At 40.1% G+C, this 17,746-nt stretch overlaps 1 long non-coding RNA gene across 2 annotated transcripts in view; it reads left to right on the forward strand.

The window, feature by feature from the left end:
• The window catches only part of LOC101749621, a 38,524-nt gene extending 22,918 nt beyond the window's left edge, over positions 1-15,606 (forward strand). The window contains exons 2-4 of one of the 2 annotated variants that reach the window (XR_005857614.2): positions 7,344-7,477; positions 9,854-12,856; positions 12,998-15,606. This is a non-coding gene — a long non-coding RNA (uncharacterized LOC101749621). Of the gene's footprint in view, positions 1-7,343; positions 7,478-9,853 lie in introns of both variants that reach the window. The other variant, XR_005857613.2, reaches the window with a different exon arrangement.
• Positions 15,607-17,746: the final 2,140 nt, after the last annotated feature.

Consider the following 17,746-nt stretch of genomic DNA (forward strand, 5'->3'; position numbering starts at 1 on the left):
GCGAAAGAAATTTCTATTGGGTGAACCACAGCAATTTTAAGAATAAAGTGAAACCTTCACAGCACTGATGTGATAGTCTTTTAAAACCCTCTGCTTATTTGTAATCTGTACTGGTGTGTAAAGCACAAGCGACATTTCTTTCCCAATGTTTTCCCTGTCTCAAATGACACTGCATCTCAGACAATAACATGCAGAGCACATGATTAATGAATCTGTGCACTGAGGACAGGCCAGCTGTGGGATCACAAAGAGCTGCTTTGTGTGCATTTTACTGCATGTTCAAGAAACTCCACAAATTGATAATTTGTTAAATTAATTGACTTTCTCTGCGTAATGTTAATATAACCTTCAGTAAAAAAAAGTGCACAGATTTTTACCAAAGCAAAATGCTTAGTCGAATCCACAGAGAATGACTTAGGTCTGGAGCTTACCACTTTGTCCTCTACTGTGTCTATTAATATTAGTCAGAAGTACTTAAAAATAGCTCATCTTGAAAAAGTAATAAAATAGTAAATGTCCATTCAATTTCTAGGCCATTTACAGCTGAACATAATACAGAAATATGTGCCACATAAGGGTCATGGCACAACAATACCTGTTTTGTAAGGACACATGCATAAATCCTGAAAAGAGTGATTCACCCCAGTGAAAGGCAGAACACTGCCGTTTACTCCTTCCCTCTCCAACGAAACACAACAGAGTTGATGCTAATTCAGTGAATTCCTGTAGAAGATTTGAGTTTAGACCTTTATCTTTGGTAGTACCTCACTGAACTAAGAATAGAAAATCCATCACAGGTTTGAACATAGCTGGTTAGATTTTGGCCCTTAGCACTAACCACATACAAATGGAGAAGATGTCCTGCAATAAAGACAGTTAGCTTCTCACACAAAAGATATGGCAAGTCATATAAAGCTGATAAGGTGTCACAGCTGCAAGATACCACCTTTTTCACATCAGAGGGAAGGGCATTAGCTTGATATTGAGAAGCAAGAGAAAGACATGAATCTCTCTAATAGGGAAAACGTTGCAAAGTGAGCTAGGAGGGAAGGTAGAGCAACCTGACTTAGTCCTCCTTCTCAAAACTCCACAGGGTCAGAGCTCTTATCCTATTGGCACAGTGTCCAAATGGGAGCTTTAAGTAAGTGCATATACACTGTCATAAAGCCACATGAAATGAGCAAGTTTCTTCTTGTGTTTGAATCAGGGAAGAAAATTATGGCATTCATCAGTTCTGTGGACTGCTCATCTTTGATAACTGAGACCCTGATGATAAATACATGTACTTAAATCCAACCAGGTGTGCACGTTTAATAACATCATGGAAAGACGAAAGTAGCAGAGAGTTGTGAATTAATGTATATTGCGCTATCTTTCGGACTTCCTTTGCTAGAGGCTTGTGGATGGCATTAGAATCAGAACAGAATCCTGGTCTTATAAACAGAATCATAGTGCTCTAAGCACCTTATATGATCTCTAACCAGAACCTCCTCGACCAAGGCAAATCATTCCTTTCTCCCGACTCTCTCTTACTTCAGGCTCTGGGTATCAATGAAAAGCATTTTTCCTTGCAGCAGATGCAGTCAGTTTCTTGCATGCACTGAGAAACATATCCTTTAGAAAGGAAAATATCCCCATGCTGAGCTGTGAAAACCCTGTTCCAATCCAGCAATGCTGTGTGCATGTGTTAGATCTGCCTGTATGAGTGCTGGGTATGAGGATAGCCCTGTTTTAAAATGGTGACATGCAAGCATGCTGCTATTTTGCAGGCCCTGTAAATAGCACGGCTAAGTAGATACACAGTGAGTCTGCAAATTCCCAGTGGGAAGAATCTGTTAATTGTATATTGGTGTATTAAAAAGAGTAAGACAAAAAGTGTAGCCTTGGCCAGGCTCCATATGAGAGGGATTTCTTTAACAGATGACCAAGTCTAAGTTTTGATGAATGTCATCAGCATGCTTTGTCTTCTCAAAGACAGTAGTTACATAAAAGTGTTTGGAGTCTTAGGGAATTTATAAAAAGCATTCACCTGATCAAGATTTATTCTGTTTTAGTGAGGCATAACTTCAGGGCATGTAATTAGTATCATGCTTGACCTTGGTACCTTGTCTCAGCAAGTATTGCAGGTACCTATTTTAAGATCCTACAGACAACTACATGAAGTCATTATAAAATACATGTGGTTTCCATGAGAAGCTCAATATTTAGCAAGCTCTTACACTACATATTGAAACATATGTATGATATAATAAAATCTGGACAACGCTAGAGTGGAAAAGTCATAAGACAAAAGCAATTCACTGTATATTGCAAAAATCTACATTACCTAGTGAAAGTGTATCCTTCACATAAAAAGCAACAGAACACACTGAAATATTTGTATAGCCACCACATAGTTGGTACATTGTATTTTGCAAGCTACTATGTACTTAATTATGAAATGTCTCAGTCAAATATTTCAATATACAAGTAATACAGAGGCAAATAAATACATAATATAGCTGGCTTCCTTTATTGTTTAACGATGCTTGTATGCGGTGGAGTGGTAACAATTAATGGTCAGTTGTCATTCCACTTCTTCTTTTGTCTCTTCCAGTGAAAGATATCGTCAAACATTGTTTGAAACAGAATCAGAAAACAAAAGAAAAAACTGTGATTGTCGATGACTGAACTAATGTAATGAGAAGAAATTGAAGGGACTACATTTTAGTAATGTTGAAAAAGTGTTAGAATTGTTTTGAAAAGATAGTAAAACTATTTTTCAAAGTGATTTAATAACATCTTCTTTATTAGCAGTGTAATGGATTAGTGACAGAACAAGAGGTAACAGCCTCAAGTTGTGCCAGGGGAGGTTCAGGCTGGATATCAGAAAAAAATTATCCACTAAAAGAGAGGTCAAGCACTGGAATAGGCTGCCCACAGAACTGGTGGAGTCACTGTTCCTGAAGGCATTCAAGAAATGTGTACATGTGGCACTTAGGTACATGGTTTAGTGGGCATGGTGGCAATGAGTCGGTGGTTGGACTACATGATATTAAGTTTGTTTCAGTCTTAATGATTCTATGATTCTATGACAGTAATTGCAGAAAACAAAAAATAAAATTGAACTTTCTTGAAAAAAAAAAACCCACACTCATTGAAATCCTATTGTGGCATCAACTCATGGAGACTTAATTCATTGCCAAAGAAGCAATTCAGATGAAATGTTTCTGTTCAGATATTATGTAATAGAATTCTACAGTTCCTGCCTTATATTTATTTCTCCCATAATAGATGGCTTAATTTTATAGTGATTTTTAGATATGCAGGATTTATTTCTTTACTCGCTAAATAAGAACTTCAAATAATGGTGTTTTTATGTACAAGACAGCCATTTCTCTTTTCATTAAATAAGATAACTAGGTATTTTCTTGCATAAATTACAAGGAATATTATTGTCATGTAGCCACATTGTGATGGCTAAAAGCTATTTAACATTTTATCTTGGTTTGATATGCTTTCATTGTACACTAAAACAATGTTTATTTTTTTCTGTGAACTGGAGGGAAAAGGAAAATCTCATCAAACAAACAAACAGTAAAGATTTTTGTTTGAACAAAATCCTCTTCTGGCAAGATATGTGTGTGTATGGTGGGACAAGTAGCTTTCAGAAACAGGCACATGGTGACCTTTGCATTTCAGTCCTTTTTGTTGAAGATCAGCACATGTGTCTGGGCAACTGGCAAAGATGTAGAATACCTAGGATGACTGAAATCATAATGACAAACCATGGATTGTGTGAGTAAGCTGAGTGACACGGTGCATTTTGGTGAGAGCTGGTAAAGCTCACAATGTAATGAGTGCATTTAAACATGTCATATCCTGCAGAATACAATGTAGAGAGTTCAGGGAAATGATATTAATATTTCAGAACGCATCTTTTTATATGAAATATACATTTTGTGTATGCAGAGTACATTTTCAGGAGCTCACTGAATTCTGAGTCTAAGATATAAGCATCTCAACATTGAGCCTGAATATTTCATTGCATCATAAATATCATATGTTTCAGTATATAATGGAAGACAGATAACTAAATATTTGATTTTATGCCAGCCATAACAAACCCTCATATGAGGGAGTGTTTTCATCATCGTGACCTAATTACAAGTGCTCTGAAATATCTAAGAATAATTTCAGAATCCAGTAAAATGAGTGACTATATTATTGCTGGGTGTTGTAGCAATGTTGCAGTGACTCCACTACAACGAATGTCCAGCCATTACTATAGTAAAAAAAATGCTCTTCTGCTTCTAAAATAACAAACAGTGGTTCTCAGAAAGCTTTACAGGTTGAGGTTTAATTAGCATGTCAAGGTCCCCTTCCACTTCATTTTACTGAACTGGCTGTTCTGTGCAATGCTAGCTCTCAAATCAATTAATTCCCTCTCTTTACAGGAAAGAAAAAAATAAAATTTCCTCTAAAAATCAGCAATGTAGTCACTTAATATCTTTTGACTTCTCGGTGCTCATAGGCTAGTGCTCATTCCTGCTCAAAACATAGCTTACTTTGCATTTATGGCACTCCATCAAATTAAGTCTTCATAATAAGAAGTAGCATTGGATTGCAAAGTTCATGTGGCTACTTATATTTTGTTAAGGTGCAGAGGTATTTATGCCCAGGGCTATAGCAGAAATATAGACAGTGGTTTTACTTTGGTTTGGTTTACTTACTCTATCCATCTACAGTGATTTCATCAGTGCAGTATTTGAATCTATTGCCTCCTATTCCTTTGATTACACTGCAAGGTTTGATCAATGAAAGTACTGTGTAACACATTTTATCTGTGAGATAGCTTGTTTGGCATCTGCTACAAGGCTCAGGGCAGTGCCCTGATGCTCTGATAATGCAAAATCTTTAAGCCACAGCTATTCTGTGGCATGCCTCACAAGATCATATTGCAAAGAAAAAGCACGTCAAAACCAATGCAAATCATAGTAACAAAGATATTAGACAACACCAAAATGAGGAAGGGCACAAAAAATTGAGTAAAATAACAGCTTACCTGATGTTAGCTCTTCACCCTGGCATACAGTTTAAAGAGAGAACTTACAGGAAAGATTTGGAGAAGCTATTGACTCTCTTGAGCCTAGAGGCTTTGCGGAGACATTTGGACAAACTAGAGTCTAACTGCATAAAGTTTAACAAGAGTAAGTGCCAGATTCTGCATGGAGATTGGGGTAATTCTGTATATACATACAGACTAGGGGATGAAAGACTGGAGAGCAGCTCAACAGAAAGGGAATGGGAGTTCAGGTTGATGGCAAGTAGTGCACCCTGGCAGTCAAAAGGGTCAACCATATCGTGGAGGGCATCAGCCAGAACAGTGCTATCCAGTAGACGAAAGGGATTGTCCCACTCTGCTCTACGCTGGTGCAGTACTGAGTTCCATGTGCAGTTTTGGGTGCTGCAGTATAAAACCACACACATTGGCTACTGCCATAATGACCATCACAGTGGCCTATGCACATCCCAGTGGACACCACTGCCCTGCCTTCATCCCTGGACTCTATAAATACTGGAGCACTGGCAGCTGGACCACCACTTGCCAAGCTTAGGCCTTCTGGTGCCATACAAATGTGCAGAGAAGAGGAGTCAAAGCAGGAAGGCAGAAGACAACCCATGTGGGCGTGGGACAAGAGAGAGGCAATTCCATGGACATCAGGGCTGCCACCTCACAAGGAGAAAATGTGAAAGTAGCACAGCAAAAGCCACAATTGCATGACAGCAGTGCTCAGCTCTCATGTGACCAATAGCAGGGAATGCATGCACAAGGATTGACCAGACAGCAGCATAATGCCTAGGCATGGATGCCAGATGAAGAATGTTGTGGGGTCATCGCCACCACTCTTCACCCACCAGTGGGTGGCACAGACATGACTATAATTGAAAGAATGACATGGGGCACAGGCGTGACCACTGAAGTGTTTGACATTCAACAGGAAACCAAGTTGTTGTCATTCAGAGGACAGCAAGAGGGAGAGTTGTGCCCACTATTAAAAGAGAAAAAAAAAAAAATCTGTAAAGAAAATGGTTGTGGTTTTGTGTAGGTTATTTTCTTAGGTCTGGGGGGTCAGAGAGGTCAGATGATCTCGAGCTTTTCTCTTCTGTGTAAATCAACAATTTGACTGTTAACAGAAGTTTGGCAGCTGAGTTAGCCTAGCAAATGCCAAAACTGTGCCCCTCTATAGTGTCTGATATTGGAGAAAAATTAGAATATTGGAAAAAAAGACTTGTAAAAATACAGCTATGCAAGAAAAAGAAGCAGACAATGAATTTCTACTAAATTAGGTTTTACTGATGTTTCCTCAGATAATGTATCTAGAGTATCCATCGTCATCTAAACCCAGTCTCATAGGATCAGAGGCTAGGATAGGTTAGAAGGGCCTGAAAGAGATTATTTGGCCCAGCCCCAATCATCTATGAACTTGTGAACTTGTAGGTTTTCAAATAGTCTCTCAATTCTTTTAGTTTATAACTTCGACACCGCTTAAAACTACAAAGCGTTTAAAAATGATTACATGTTTTTCCCTCTTTTTAAATACAAATGTATTTGTTTAAAAATAACTGAACACAGGTTCCACAATGTACGAGGATTAAGGAATTATGAGATAGCATCCAAAGGAGGGCTACAAAGATGGTGATGAACCCCTGGAAGGCAAGATGTACTAGGAGTGGCTGAGGTCTCTTGGTCTGTTGACCCTAAAGATGAGGAGACTGAGGGGTGGCCTCATGGCAGCCAAAGCTTCCCCATGAGGGGAGGCTACCACTGATCTCTCTGATGACAGTGGTATGACCCAAGGAAACAGCATGGAGCTGCATTAGAGAAGGATCAACCTGGGTAGTAGGAAAAGGTTATTGAACAGTGGGTGGTCGAGCCCTTGAACTGACTGTCTGAGACAGTGGTCATGCCACTAAGCCGGCTGGAGTTAAAGAAGCATTCGGACAGTGCTCTAAGATACAGGATTTGAATTTTGGATAGTTTTGTGTGCAGCCTGGAGTTGGACTCTATGACACTTGTGGATCCCTTCCAGCTTGGGATATTCTGTGATTCTATGATCCTATGGTCTTTTTCAGTAACTTGGGCTGGGGAGATACTGTTCTTCTTATGTCCGTATGTCCCATTTGAAAGCCAGTCGAGCTTCAGTGTTTGTTGTATCCATTCCTGTCTCTCTCCTTCCCTTTTTCCTTCTCCCTTTTTTTCTGCTTCTTCATCCCTTCCCTCCTCCCTGATTGCACACATCTTCCCCTGATGGCTGTGTCTGTGATCACCTGTTCATCTTGTTTCTTTTCTTTCTCTTTAGAGATCTGAAGCGAGGAAGGACACAAACTCAGCCATAACACCCTGGTTTGGAAGGCCATAGAGAAGCACCATCTCTTCAGAAGAGTAACTCCCATTTTGCTGACCAACGCCTTCTTCAACACAGGCCTTCCTAAAGTATGTCTGTGGAAAGTCCTGCTGTGAATTTAGAAACTCCTACATTGGAGTTTTAGTTCTCAGCTGATCGGGAAAAGTTGAAATTTTTTTGTGTGAAATCTAATGTTTGACAGAAATGTGGAACTGTTAAATTATACCACATGGATATAGCTTAGAGCAAAAAGCAGCAAAACCACTAAATTCCTACATATATGCTTTGTGCAAGTACAGAGGATGCCTGTATAAAACTAATTAACTTGGCTTAATAGCACAAGGTTATTAAAAACACAGGCTCATAAATTAGGCTGCATTCATTGCCTTTCAAGCCAGAATTTGTGTGAAAAGAGCTTCCGTGGCTTACAATTTCCTCTTATGCAATAGCTTCCACATCTGTAAGGGTCAGAGATAAGTAAGTGTTTCAATTTGAGAGCATTTTTCAGCATCCTTCCTGAAGGACAGAAGCTTTCCTGAATGGGCAGGTACAGGCAGGGACATTAATGTCAGCCTATTTATACACTGTTAATCTGATGTAATGAGTGTTTCTGGAATGCACTTGCACTCCCTCCACATCAACACAAAGCAAAATTATTTGCTGTATGTTTAGACATTAAGTTCAATCTTTTCTCGGAGAAGTAGAAATTTTACTGCAGAAGAGCCACAGTTTATGAATCCATGTACTCCAAAGTTACACCACAGTTGATATCATGCTCTGTGCACACATCAGCAAGGACTTAACTCATTGGTACTGCCTTGCTATCCTCCATGAAGCTATTTGCATGGGAAAACTTGGAGATAGGCTTAGGTAGATCCAGGTCTACCTGTCCAATTTCATTAATTCCATGGTACTTTATTATTTATTATTTCATAAATTTCCATGGTACTTACATTGTAAGTATAGCCATGCCCCTTGACTGGGATTAGCAGAGCATAACTTTGTGATAAGTGGTCCGGGTTGAACTAGACTTGCTGTTACATTGGTCTTTAAGTACCAGTTACATATGCTGATTACAAAACTCACTGTAGATCCCAACAATGTGTTTTCATGTATACAATTAAGACACTAAGCAGAAATTTGTGGGTTTGTAATTTTCCTGTGGAGGCTATGGTTAAAGGAAATTTAATCAGACAGAGGTTCAACATGATGGCAAACCAGAGCATTTAACCTTTCTCTGTGAATAGATCCACAGGCCCATCACTCCTCTGCAGGAAGACAGAAACAGAGACCCTACTCTCTGTGACACGGGTCAAAATTGTCACAGAAAAGGATGAGCATGAGCTTTTCTCTCATCCATGTCTGGCCAACTATCTATGGCCTGAAATGATGAGGTCAGATTAAAAAAAAAAAAAAGAGCTTGCAGAGGCTTAGCACAATTTCCCAAAACACTGTATATTTATTTGTGTCTGAGAATGAATACACAAGGTTAACTTTAGTTCCTGTTTTTGAAAATGTAGGCTTTAATCTACATAGACCATCATTTATTCCCTGCCCTGCCCCCTCCATTCCCTCCACTTTTTTAGCAGATGGAAATATCATTTTCCACAGCTAATTTTTTCCAGGTGGAATGTCTACAGACTATAAAACTGAATTTCTCACAATCATCCACAGACAGAATTAAAACCAGAAATTTAAATGAGTTAGAATTTAATATCAGAAAATTCCATTTAGGTGAGTAGCAGGCAGTAGCAAGCCTGCAAGGGGGTGGCATTGGTTTTTCATTTTTCATTACTGTTTTCATTAGAAAAGTCTGTGAGAAATTGGATAAACAGTGGCCCCACTCCGGCTTTACACCTTTTGCATATGAAGTTAAGTAGTACATATAGCCCAGGGAAGAGGCTAAAGCACCAAAGCTCAGATACGTATTCAAAATTATTTTCAAGCTTCAATTGTGTTCCAAAGCAAAGTTGCTTAAACACAGCCCTGCAATTCATTCAGCCAGCTACAGACACTCGCAGAGTCACCAGAAGATTACTCCTAATGCAACTAATCCATCCCGTGGCATGGAGTACATCACAGAGATTTAGTTACCACCGTCAGTGGGGAAACTAGAGATCTGTGGCCAGAAATGTCACACAGATGGGCCTGTTTGAAAATCCTCTGCATCCTGGTCTTTCAAACCTTAAAAACAGATGAAGTGATTCTAGCATGACCCCTGCTGTGATATAATGGATCCTGTCTGTGTGTGCAGTGTTTGTCATGATTTACCTCTTGCAGTTCCTGGCTCGTGTAACAGACAGCAATTCTGAAAATGAATTACTATTGATTAGACATCCTGCGCTATTGAGTTCTAGGCAATTTTATTAATTTATTTATTTGAATAAAAGCTTTTAATGACCCCACTAATTCTAAATGGCTCGAGCAAAACAGTAATTCTTCTTCTTTTTCCCTCCTGTTTACAGATGGCAGATATGTACTTAAAGGCCCTACCGACACTGCTTGTGGTTTGTCATCACCCTTCCATGCACAGAGCTACCTGTTCAAAATTAAAACACAGGCATCAGAAGCGGGGACAGGTGGCAGGGCAGTGCTGAGGGCCTTCTTGCCTTTCTCTGGCTCCCAGCCATGGTGGCAGGTGGACATGGGCTCCACTTCACAGAGCCATCACTCCCTCAGCTGAACACAGCTGTGGTGGGCTGCAAACATAGCTCTGTGACCACGCGGCTGGGCCAGAAACACAGCAAGGACCCTGAATTGCCTTGCTCACCCTGCTAACCAAAACATTGTTCTGTGGAGAAAAGGGGTGAGGCGCTGCTCCTTCAGCAACGGCGTGGTGCAGGAAGGAGTGAGGGGCCTCACGGGCAGCATGGGGCTCATAGCAGCCTCTGTTTCAAAGTTTAAATCTCTCCAGTGCCTTGCTAGGCAAATCTGCTTACCGTGGCAATAAACAGTGAGGCAAGATGTAACCCGGTGCTGGGCTGCACTCTGACAGAAACAAGTAAAAATAATGCTCACTGGAGTCAGGCTCTCTTTAAAGCCTAAGAGAGTTTTGCAGAGGTGTTTTGCAGTGCATGCATACTAATAGCATTTCAACAGGAATTTTCACCGAATGCCCTAATGCGTGAGAATAGCATGCACATCTGAAAAATCAACAGCCCACTTCCCCCCACTGGAGGAAATGGATTAAGCAGTATTTTCTGTAGTACAATGGACCTGACTGAAGGAATAACATGGCTTTTGATATATGATAATTGTAGGAGACTGACACAAAAAATAGGCCAAATAAAGTCCTCAAAGGTACGTATATAGAACATTTTCAAGGCCTGGAAATAGCTTGTATACAGAACATCCTCTTTTTATTCAGCCAAAAGAATGTGCTTACACTGCATAAAGGACAAGGGGTGGGAGTTACAAGTTGCTTCCTGTGATTATTTCCAGCCGTAATCAATGCAGTACTGAGTTATTGGTTCTGTAAAGAGCCTGCTCTATGCTAGCTATGGAAAAATAAAATCCAAAAAGAGGAAGAGAGAGAGAGAAAAAGAAGGAGGGGGGAAGAGAAGGAGCTCAAGAAGGACTGCACTATTAGAAGCAGAAAAACAGGTTCCTAAAGGATGAATTTGAGCTCAGGTGGGCACTTAAATCTTTTAAATCTTCAGGGAAGTAAATTCTCTACCTTGCTGTAAAAATATGTAGCACTCAAATGGGCTGTTTATGACAGAGAATATCTGTGCTTATAACTGAGATCTGTCACAATCATGTAATGCCATGAATGGGTGCTGAAATTAAGGACTTCAAGTGAAAAAAAGAAAAAAAAGGGAAAAAAAAAAAAAAGCAAAGAGGGTACAACGGAGTCAGTCTTCCAAAAGCCTATGAAAATGTAGGCTCACTTATGAGTATTTCATATCCTAAAGGCAGATTATTTCCACAAGAATCAGAATAAGATTTGACTGTAAAGATGGATTTGAATATTGGCTCCTGCGGTGCTTCCCTTAATTCCGAAATAAGTATAAACAAGACCAGGTCTGATACCATAACATGCTGTTTTTCTTTCTGTGATGGTGGGTGCTGTTACCACCACAAGATGACGGTCCTGTCCATCCTGCTTCCTTCCCCACTAACATCCCTTCCCATTCCCTCCCTTTTTCCCCAGCATTCAGTTTGGCATTCAAATCAAAGGTTTGCTTTGAAGTTAGAACCTAAAATGGGGAGTTGATAACTATTTTCCTCTGAGTGCTTTAGTGATGATGAATTGCTGACCATGGAAAGGAAACGGCTTTCTTCTTCTTTCTTTTTTTTTCATTTTCATTTACATGCAAGCAGTAAAAGTCAGGTTCCACACTGCAGATATGTGCAAATTCATCCAGTGACTGTGTGTGCTACAGCAAATCCTATGGAGATAAGGAGCTAAAGCAGCAGGGGTGCAGCAACATAAGCTTCAAAGCTAGACATGCAATTTAATAGGCAACAAACTTAACAAAGAGCGAGGGGATATTTAACAGAGAGGTGAAATATTTCAGCTATGAAGAAACAGAAAATTGCTGTGATGACCAGAGGTTTAGTGCTGTACTTCAAAATGGAATGTTTTCATGGGAAGACATAGACATTTACCCAGGAGTTGGTTTAACTAATGTTTTTTTTTTTTTTTTTTTTTTTTTTTCCAAGCACAGGTATATTCTGAGGGATGAGGATTGTTGTTTCGAACAGAATTAAGTGTATGTATACTGGTAATTGATGCTGAATGCACAAGGTAATCATCCTGTTCTTCATAAATGATGGTGCTTAATCATAAGTAAATTAGACCATGTCAATCTTTTAGGAGGCAATTAAAGCAATAGACTTTCCATGGCCTGTTTTCACATGCATAGGGACTGATTTAACTCCCATCTACCTCTCTTGGGCATAAGGCTTGCTTTCAGCACAGCTGCAGATGACTTTTACCACTGTCAAAAGTAACTGACAAGTCCATAATACAGAGCACAAATGTTCTTCAAAAAGAAAAAAATATATAAATCTGTTTTAAACAGCTATCAGCCTTTATTAAAACAACAGTTTGAGTAAAGAACTGATTCTGTAAGATTCCTAACATCTAATGATGGAGAAACTGAAAGGTATTAATGTTTGTTGCGTGCTTCTAGTAATAGCAGCTGAATAACATTTTTCCCAGCCACCTGGATCTTCATTTAGACATTATAAGAAACTGTACCTACGTTGCAAACTGGCCTTTTTCTTTCATTTTCTGCAGTTCATTTGTATCCAGTCAGGCTGCATCAAGATTCATTGCATTTAATGGGAAATTCACTCTTCTGGATCAGATACCTATTTTCAATTTGGACAGTATCTGATTCCAATGGCAGAGGTGACAGAAATAAAGAGGAGATGAGAAGCAACTGCCTATGGTATAGATTTCTGCAATGCTAACACAGCTGCCAGTTTCTGAACCAGTAGGATTATCCAGGACTCTCCAGGTTAGAATTTACTTACATTTTCCAAATTAGGATGGTGAAAGAAGAAATGAAAAATTAACTGTCTCTAGGTTTATTTGAAAAAATAACTATTGCCTTTCTCTAAGAATAATAGTTTTCCACATAAAAGTACCCTTGCCACAGTGTGTCTCCAGAGTCGCAGCCTTCCTAAGGAACCCATTGCTCCATAATGAAGATCTGCAAAAGTATTCCTGACATACAGCTTACATCAGCATCAGGCCCACTACTGGTCAGAGCGGGATCAAGTTCAGGCTCATTATCACCTACTGTATCTTTCTAGCCCCAGCTTGAGCACTTGACTGGGAGAAGAACAGTGGACAAGACTGTTGTGTGAACTTTTTTTAAAATTAAAAAATGTATTGCCTGTGAAAACTTTTTTTTTTTTCTTTTCAAAGTCATGTCATGAAGATGGCATATTGATGGAATTCATGCTAGAAAGAACACCTGCACAGATTTATCTGTGTCAGAAATGCTGGTGTTACCATTTTCCTAACAAGGAGAAAGAAAAATAGTATGGTATCATAGCATTAATACTGTAGACTTCTGCTTCAGTTCACACAATAGCAGTTTGTCCAGACTTATCTGACCTATTTGAATTATGGCATAAATTAGACCTGTGCAGGTTATCCTTTTCAACTTGCTTACAGGCATTTGGAAAACATCAGTTCCTACATATTACTTAAACAATAAGGAAAATTTGGGGTCATCTTTATCTCCCACGTATCTTGTCATTGCACTCATCTGACATACTTACCTTGAAGAGCTGGCATATTTTGAGAAGAGAATCAGAAGGGCAGGAAAAAAAGCATTACTCTGAATGTGAAAGAATAGGCCAGGACATCTAAGAGAGCCTACTTGTTAGCCTCTAAAGAAACTATTGAATCCTGCCCCAGTTTGTTGTGCACCCTAACCAAATACTTCATCAAACTTGAGTGACTGTGGCATGTAATCAAGCTGAATGCCAGACAAAACAAGGGAACGATTCTAGTTTGCCCTACAAGATCATGCATATTCAGAGGGCTTTCCAAAGGGCATAGACCTGCGCCTTCCCACTCACTAATACACAGCTCACCTATATTCCCCAAATTCAGTACTTTCATTCATCTCATCAGATGAGGAAGCAACAGACACCCTCAAAGTCTCATCTGAGATATGGCCTCTGCCCTTCCTCAGCCTGTTACAGAAAATGCTCAACAGCTGCTGCCACTCCTGACTGCAGCTGCCAATGGGAGATCTGAACAGAGATCCTCCTCTCTCTGACCATCTGTTAATTCTGGGATGAGGAAATCTACCTTGTAGACCTTGTTTCTGGCCAGCTGGCATCCAGTCTTGTAACTCTGACTTTATCAAGAAGATAGCAAAAGCCAACTTCAGGGCTGCTTGAGTAGGCTTCATAGAAGTTTTCCAGTCAAGAGATAGATGAACATCATATTCAAAAATAAAGTTATATCTAATTAGAAAACACTCTTTAACTAACCTTGAGATGCTCTATGAAAACAGAGCAAGTTTGACCAAACTTTGGGTGAACAGTCAGTGATCTTTTAAAGAACTACATCTGGTGAATTGCACTGGATGCTGAAGAATCCACAATCCCAGCCCTGCTTTAATATATTTTCTGGACTCTGCCAATTAAAATCCAGAGGAGTCATCTGGGACCAACAGATCCTGGATTCCCTTTTTCTACAACAGATCCTGTAAACCTCATAGGGCTGTGGCTGCTGCCAAGGTCCATGCACCTGCAGACTTTTTCCATCATGTCTTCCACGGCAGTGTTTGGCAGGAGCCTTGAGAGACACCTCCCCATTGGGTCCATCCCACGCTAGGCTTGGTGCCAGGCACTCCAAGTCCTATCAGGCCCATGGCAGTCCACTGCTCCTGACAGGCTGGAAATGACTGGCATGCTTGTCAGCTTTTCCTCTGCTCTGCAGACACCAGTTTTTCTGAGTAATGTTTTCTTTCATCTGGGCTGAACTGGGAGAGCCTGCCATCTGGTAGGTGGTGACATACCCTCAATCATTTACATCTTCCTCATTTCTTGGCTGGGCTGCAGCAGTGTGATACACGCTGGAAAAACCAAGCAGCAGCAAACACTACATCATGTTTCCTCGGCATCCAGGTGACTATGGGCACATCAGGCCTTCACCTCTGCTCTCTGCCTTGTCTGCATAGGGGATTCTAAATCCAACGCAAGGGCTCAACGAGATAGTCCCTAGCACAGCCCCTCAGCAGTCTGCCTTCATCTTTGCACCAAAGGCAGTGGACATGACTTCTCCAAGGAGCAGTCTACAGGGTGGAGGAAGCTTGCCTTGGGGAGATATTGAATTTCAGTAGAGACTGGAGTCAGGGTGACTGTAAAGAGAGCAAACCTGACCGTTGCCCAGGGTTGCAGTTTTTTACCAGTAGCAAAGTGGCTGAAGCCATGCTGCCTATTTCCCCTGTGCCAGACCCACAGGAAGCAGGCATTATCGCCAGAGAGGCAAGGCCAGTGCCAGCAGTGGTTGTTCCTCTCTTGCCCTCCCTCTGCAGCAGCAGGGTCAGCCATGCCAGCCCTCTGTGGCCTGCCTTGGTCAGCTTCCCAGCTCTGCTTATCTTGCCTTCCCGTAGTCAGAGCAGCCTGGCTCTGACACTGCTTCCCCAAAAGAGCAAAATTAGATGTTACGTGTGCTCTGCAAAGGTTTGAGTCAGCTCTGCCTGGAACAATCCCCTCAGGAGACCGCAGGCTGCTGCTAAGCTCATGCCATGGCAGGCAGGTTTCACCTTTGCCTGCTTCCTCTAGAGTAAATACCTAGCAAAATGTGTGTTTGCAGGAATCACACTAAAACAACGTTCCTTCCTTGAGGAGAAGGGGAAGATAAAAACTGCCTGTGACAAATGTGAACTGTGTTACTATGGGCTTTACTGAATGGCACTTGTAAACCAGGGGGATTGCTGTACTACAAAATCCTATGTTAAAGAGAAGGATTAATCACTTCACTGGAAAATGCACAGAGAAAGTAGGAAGTAACTACAGTTATAGTCTCAAAAATGTTCAGTTCAGCAGCACTTGTGAGCCAACATAGCTGAGAGAAATGAAGAATAATGGCTTTTTTGTTAGGACACAGGGATCAGAGACTAAGGAGATCTAGATCTGAAGCACAGCTCCAGTGAGCCTTCCTGACTCTGCCTCAAGTTTCGTACATTTCCTTAGGCAAAGCATTTAATCTCTCTGTACTTGAATTCCTCATTTGTAAAATGAGGGTAATACTTCCTTCTTCTGTCTTGTCTTATTAGTCAACCAGAGCCACAGCCATAAAAGAACTTAGCTACCCAAACTGAATTCAAGTGACTGAATTAAAATATGGATCCTTGGCTCATTCTCTCAGCTGCTGCCAAGAGCAAGGGACATCTGAATTCTGTTTATATACATTAGGAAATTCCATGCACATCTGCCTTCTCACCTAACACTAAACATTTGAGGCATCTTAGTTCCCTTGCAGATTCAGCCTTCATCTCTTCTGGGGCTGTCATTTGGGGATCTACTGCAGTTATCACATAGGAGACAGAAATACATGTCTTCCAGGAAACATACAGATGAATTGCAAACTTTTTCAAGAAGCAAGAATCTTGTTTGACAAGAAGAAATTGTCAAAGTGAGGGAGTATAGTGGAATTTAGTGCTGAATGAAGAGTGCTGTAAAACAGGGGCTGTGTGGTTGCCAAGGCTTTGAAATAGCGGGAGCATGCTTATCCTGTTTGACAGCATCAACCACAAAATATCATTAAAGGTATTGATGATTATATAGCCATACTTAAAGTGTTTTGCCTAAAATAGCTAAATTCAGAAAGAAGTGCTGGATCATTAATACATCCTTAAGTTAAATCAGCTATTTTATGTCTGAGTTAGCAACCCACATATGAGAATCAAGGCAAGTATTTGAGGTTCCTTGCTTAAAAAAAGAGTTACAATATCTAATCATCAAAGCAGGGCTGCTCACCGAGAGCATAAAAATGGGTTTTGCAAGAAAATGTTGTCACCTTCAAATCACTGTTGATAATACAGGTGGCATTTATAAAGGTAAAGTCATTCATATTAACACAATCTGTCTCCAGTGACTGTCAAATGAGATTATGAACCCACTGTCCAGGAAGACATTTTGCCAAAGCAGGGTTTTGTTAGAATATGACAAGCTGACAAATTGGAGTGGCAAATTGACTTTTTTTTGTTCATTTGGACTTAAACAATGACACAGTATTTTGTGCAAATAATCAGGACTGTTCGTACATCTATTGGTGTTATTTACATACTTTTTCTTGTGGTGTTCACAGTATCAGCACTGACACTGTGCATAAATGCAGACGTGAACTTGGTAAAATTTGCAGGAAAAAAATCCAAAGTAATATTTTCTAGAAAGGAAGAAAGGAGAAGTCTGTGAGAACATAATTCTCAGTGGGTCTACAAGTTCTAATGACCGCATATCTTAGCATATCAAGAGAATTACCTAATAATTATTACATGCAGAACAACTGTTTCTGAAAAAAAAAAAGTATGGGATGGAAGAAGGTACAAAAAGTAATGAGTGGAAAGGCAAACATAACAATTTTTAGAAACTCAAGAGGGATCCTCCCAAACACCAGAAGACGGAAAGCAAGGCAAGACAAGGAAATATAATCAAGATATTCTTGATATCTGTGTGATATTCTATATCACACAGAAAAGTGTAATTTATAACAAAAATTATAAAAGACAATAAAGAAAGAATAATTATAAATAATGAAGTAGTGAAATGTTAATAGCCTGCATGATACCTCTGGATGTAGAAAAAGCCCCTATCCAGGAAAATTGTGTAGTGCTGTTACAATTTACAAATATGAAGGAGAATTAATTACAGAAAAT

The sequence above is a fragment of the Gallus gallus genome, chromosome 2 (genome assembly GCF_016699485.2).
Source record: "Gallus gallus isolate bGalGal1 chromosome 2, bGalGal1.mat.broiler.GRCg7b, whole genome shotgun sequence".
NCBI lineage: Eukaryota > Metazoa > Chordata > Aves > Galliformes > Phasianidae > Gallus > Gallus gallus.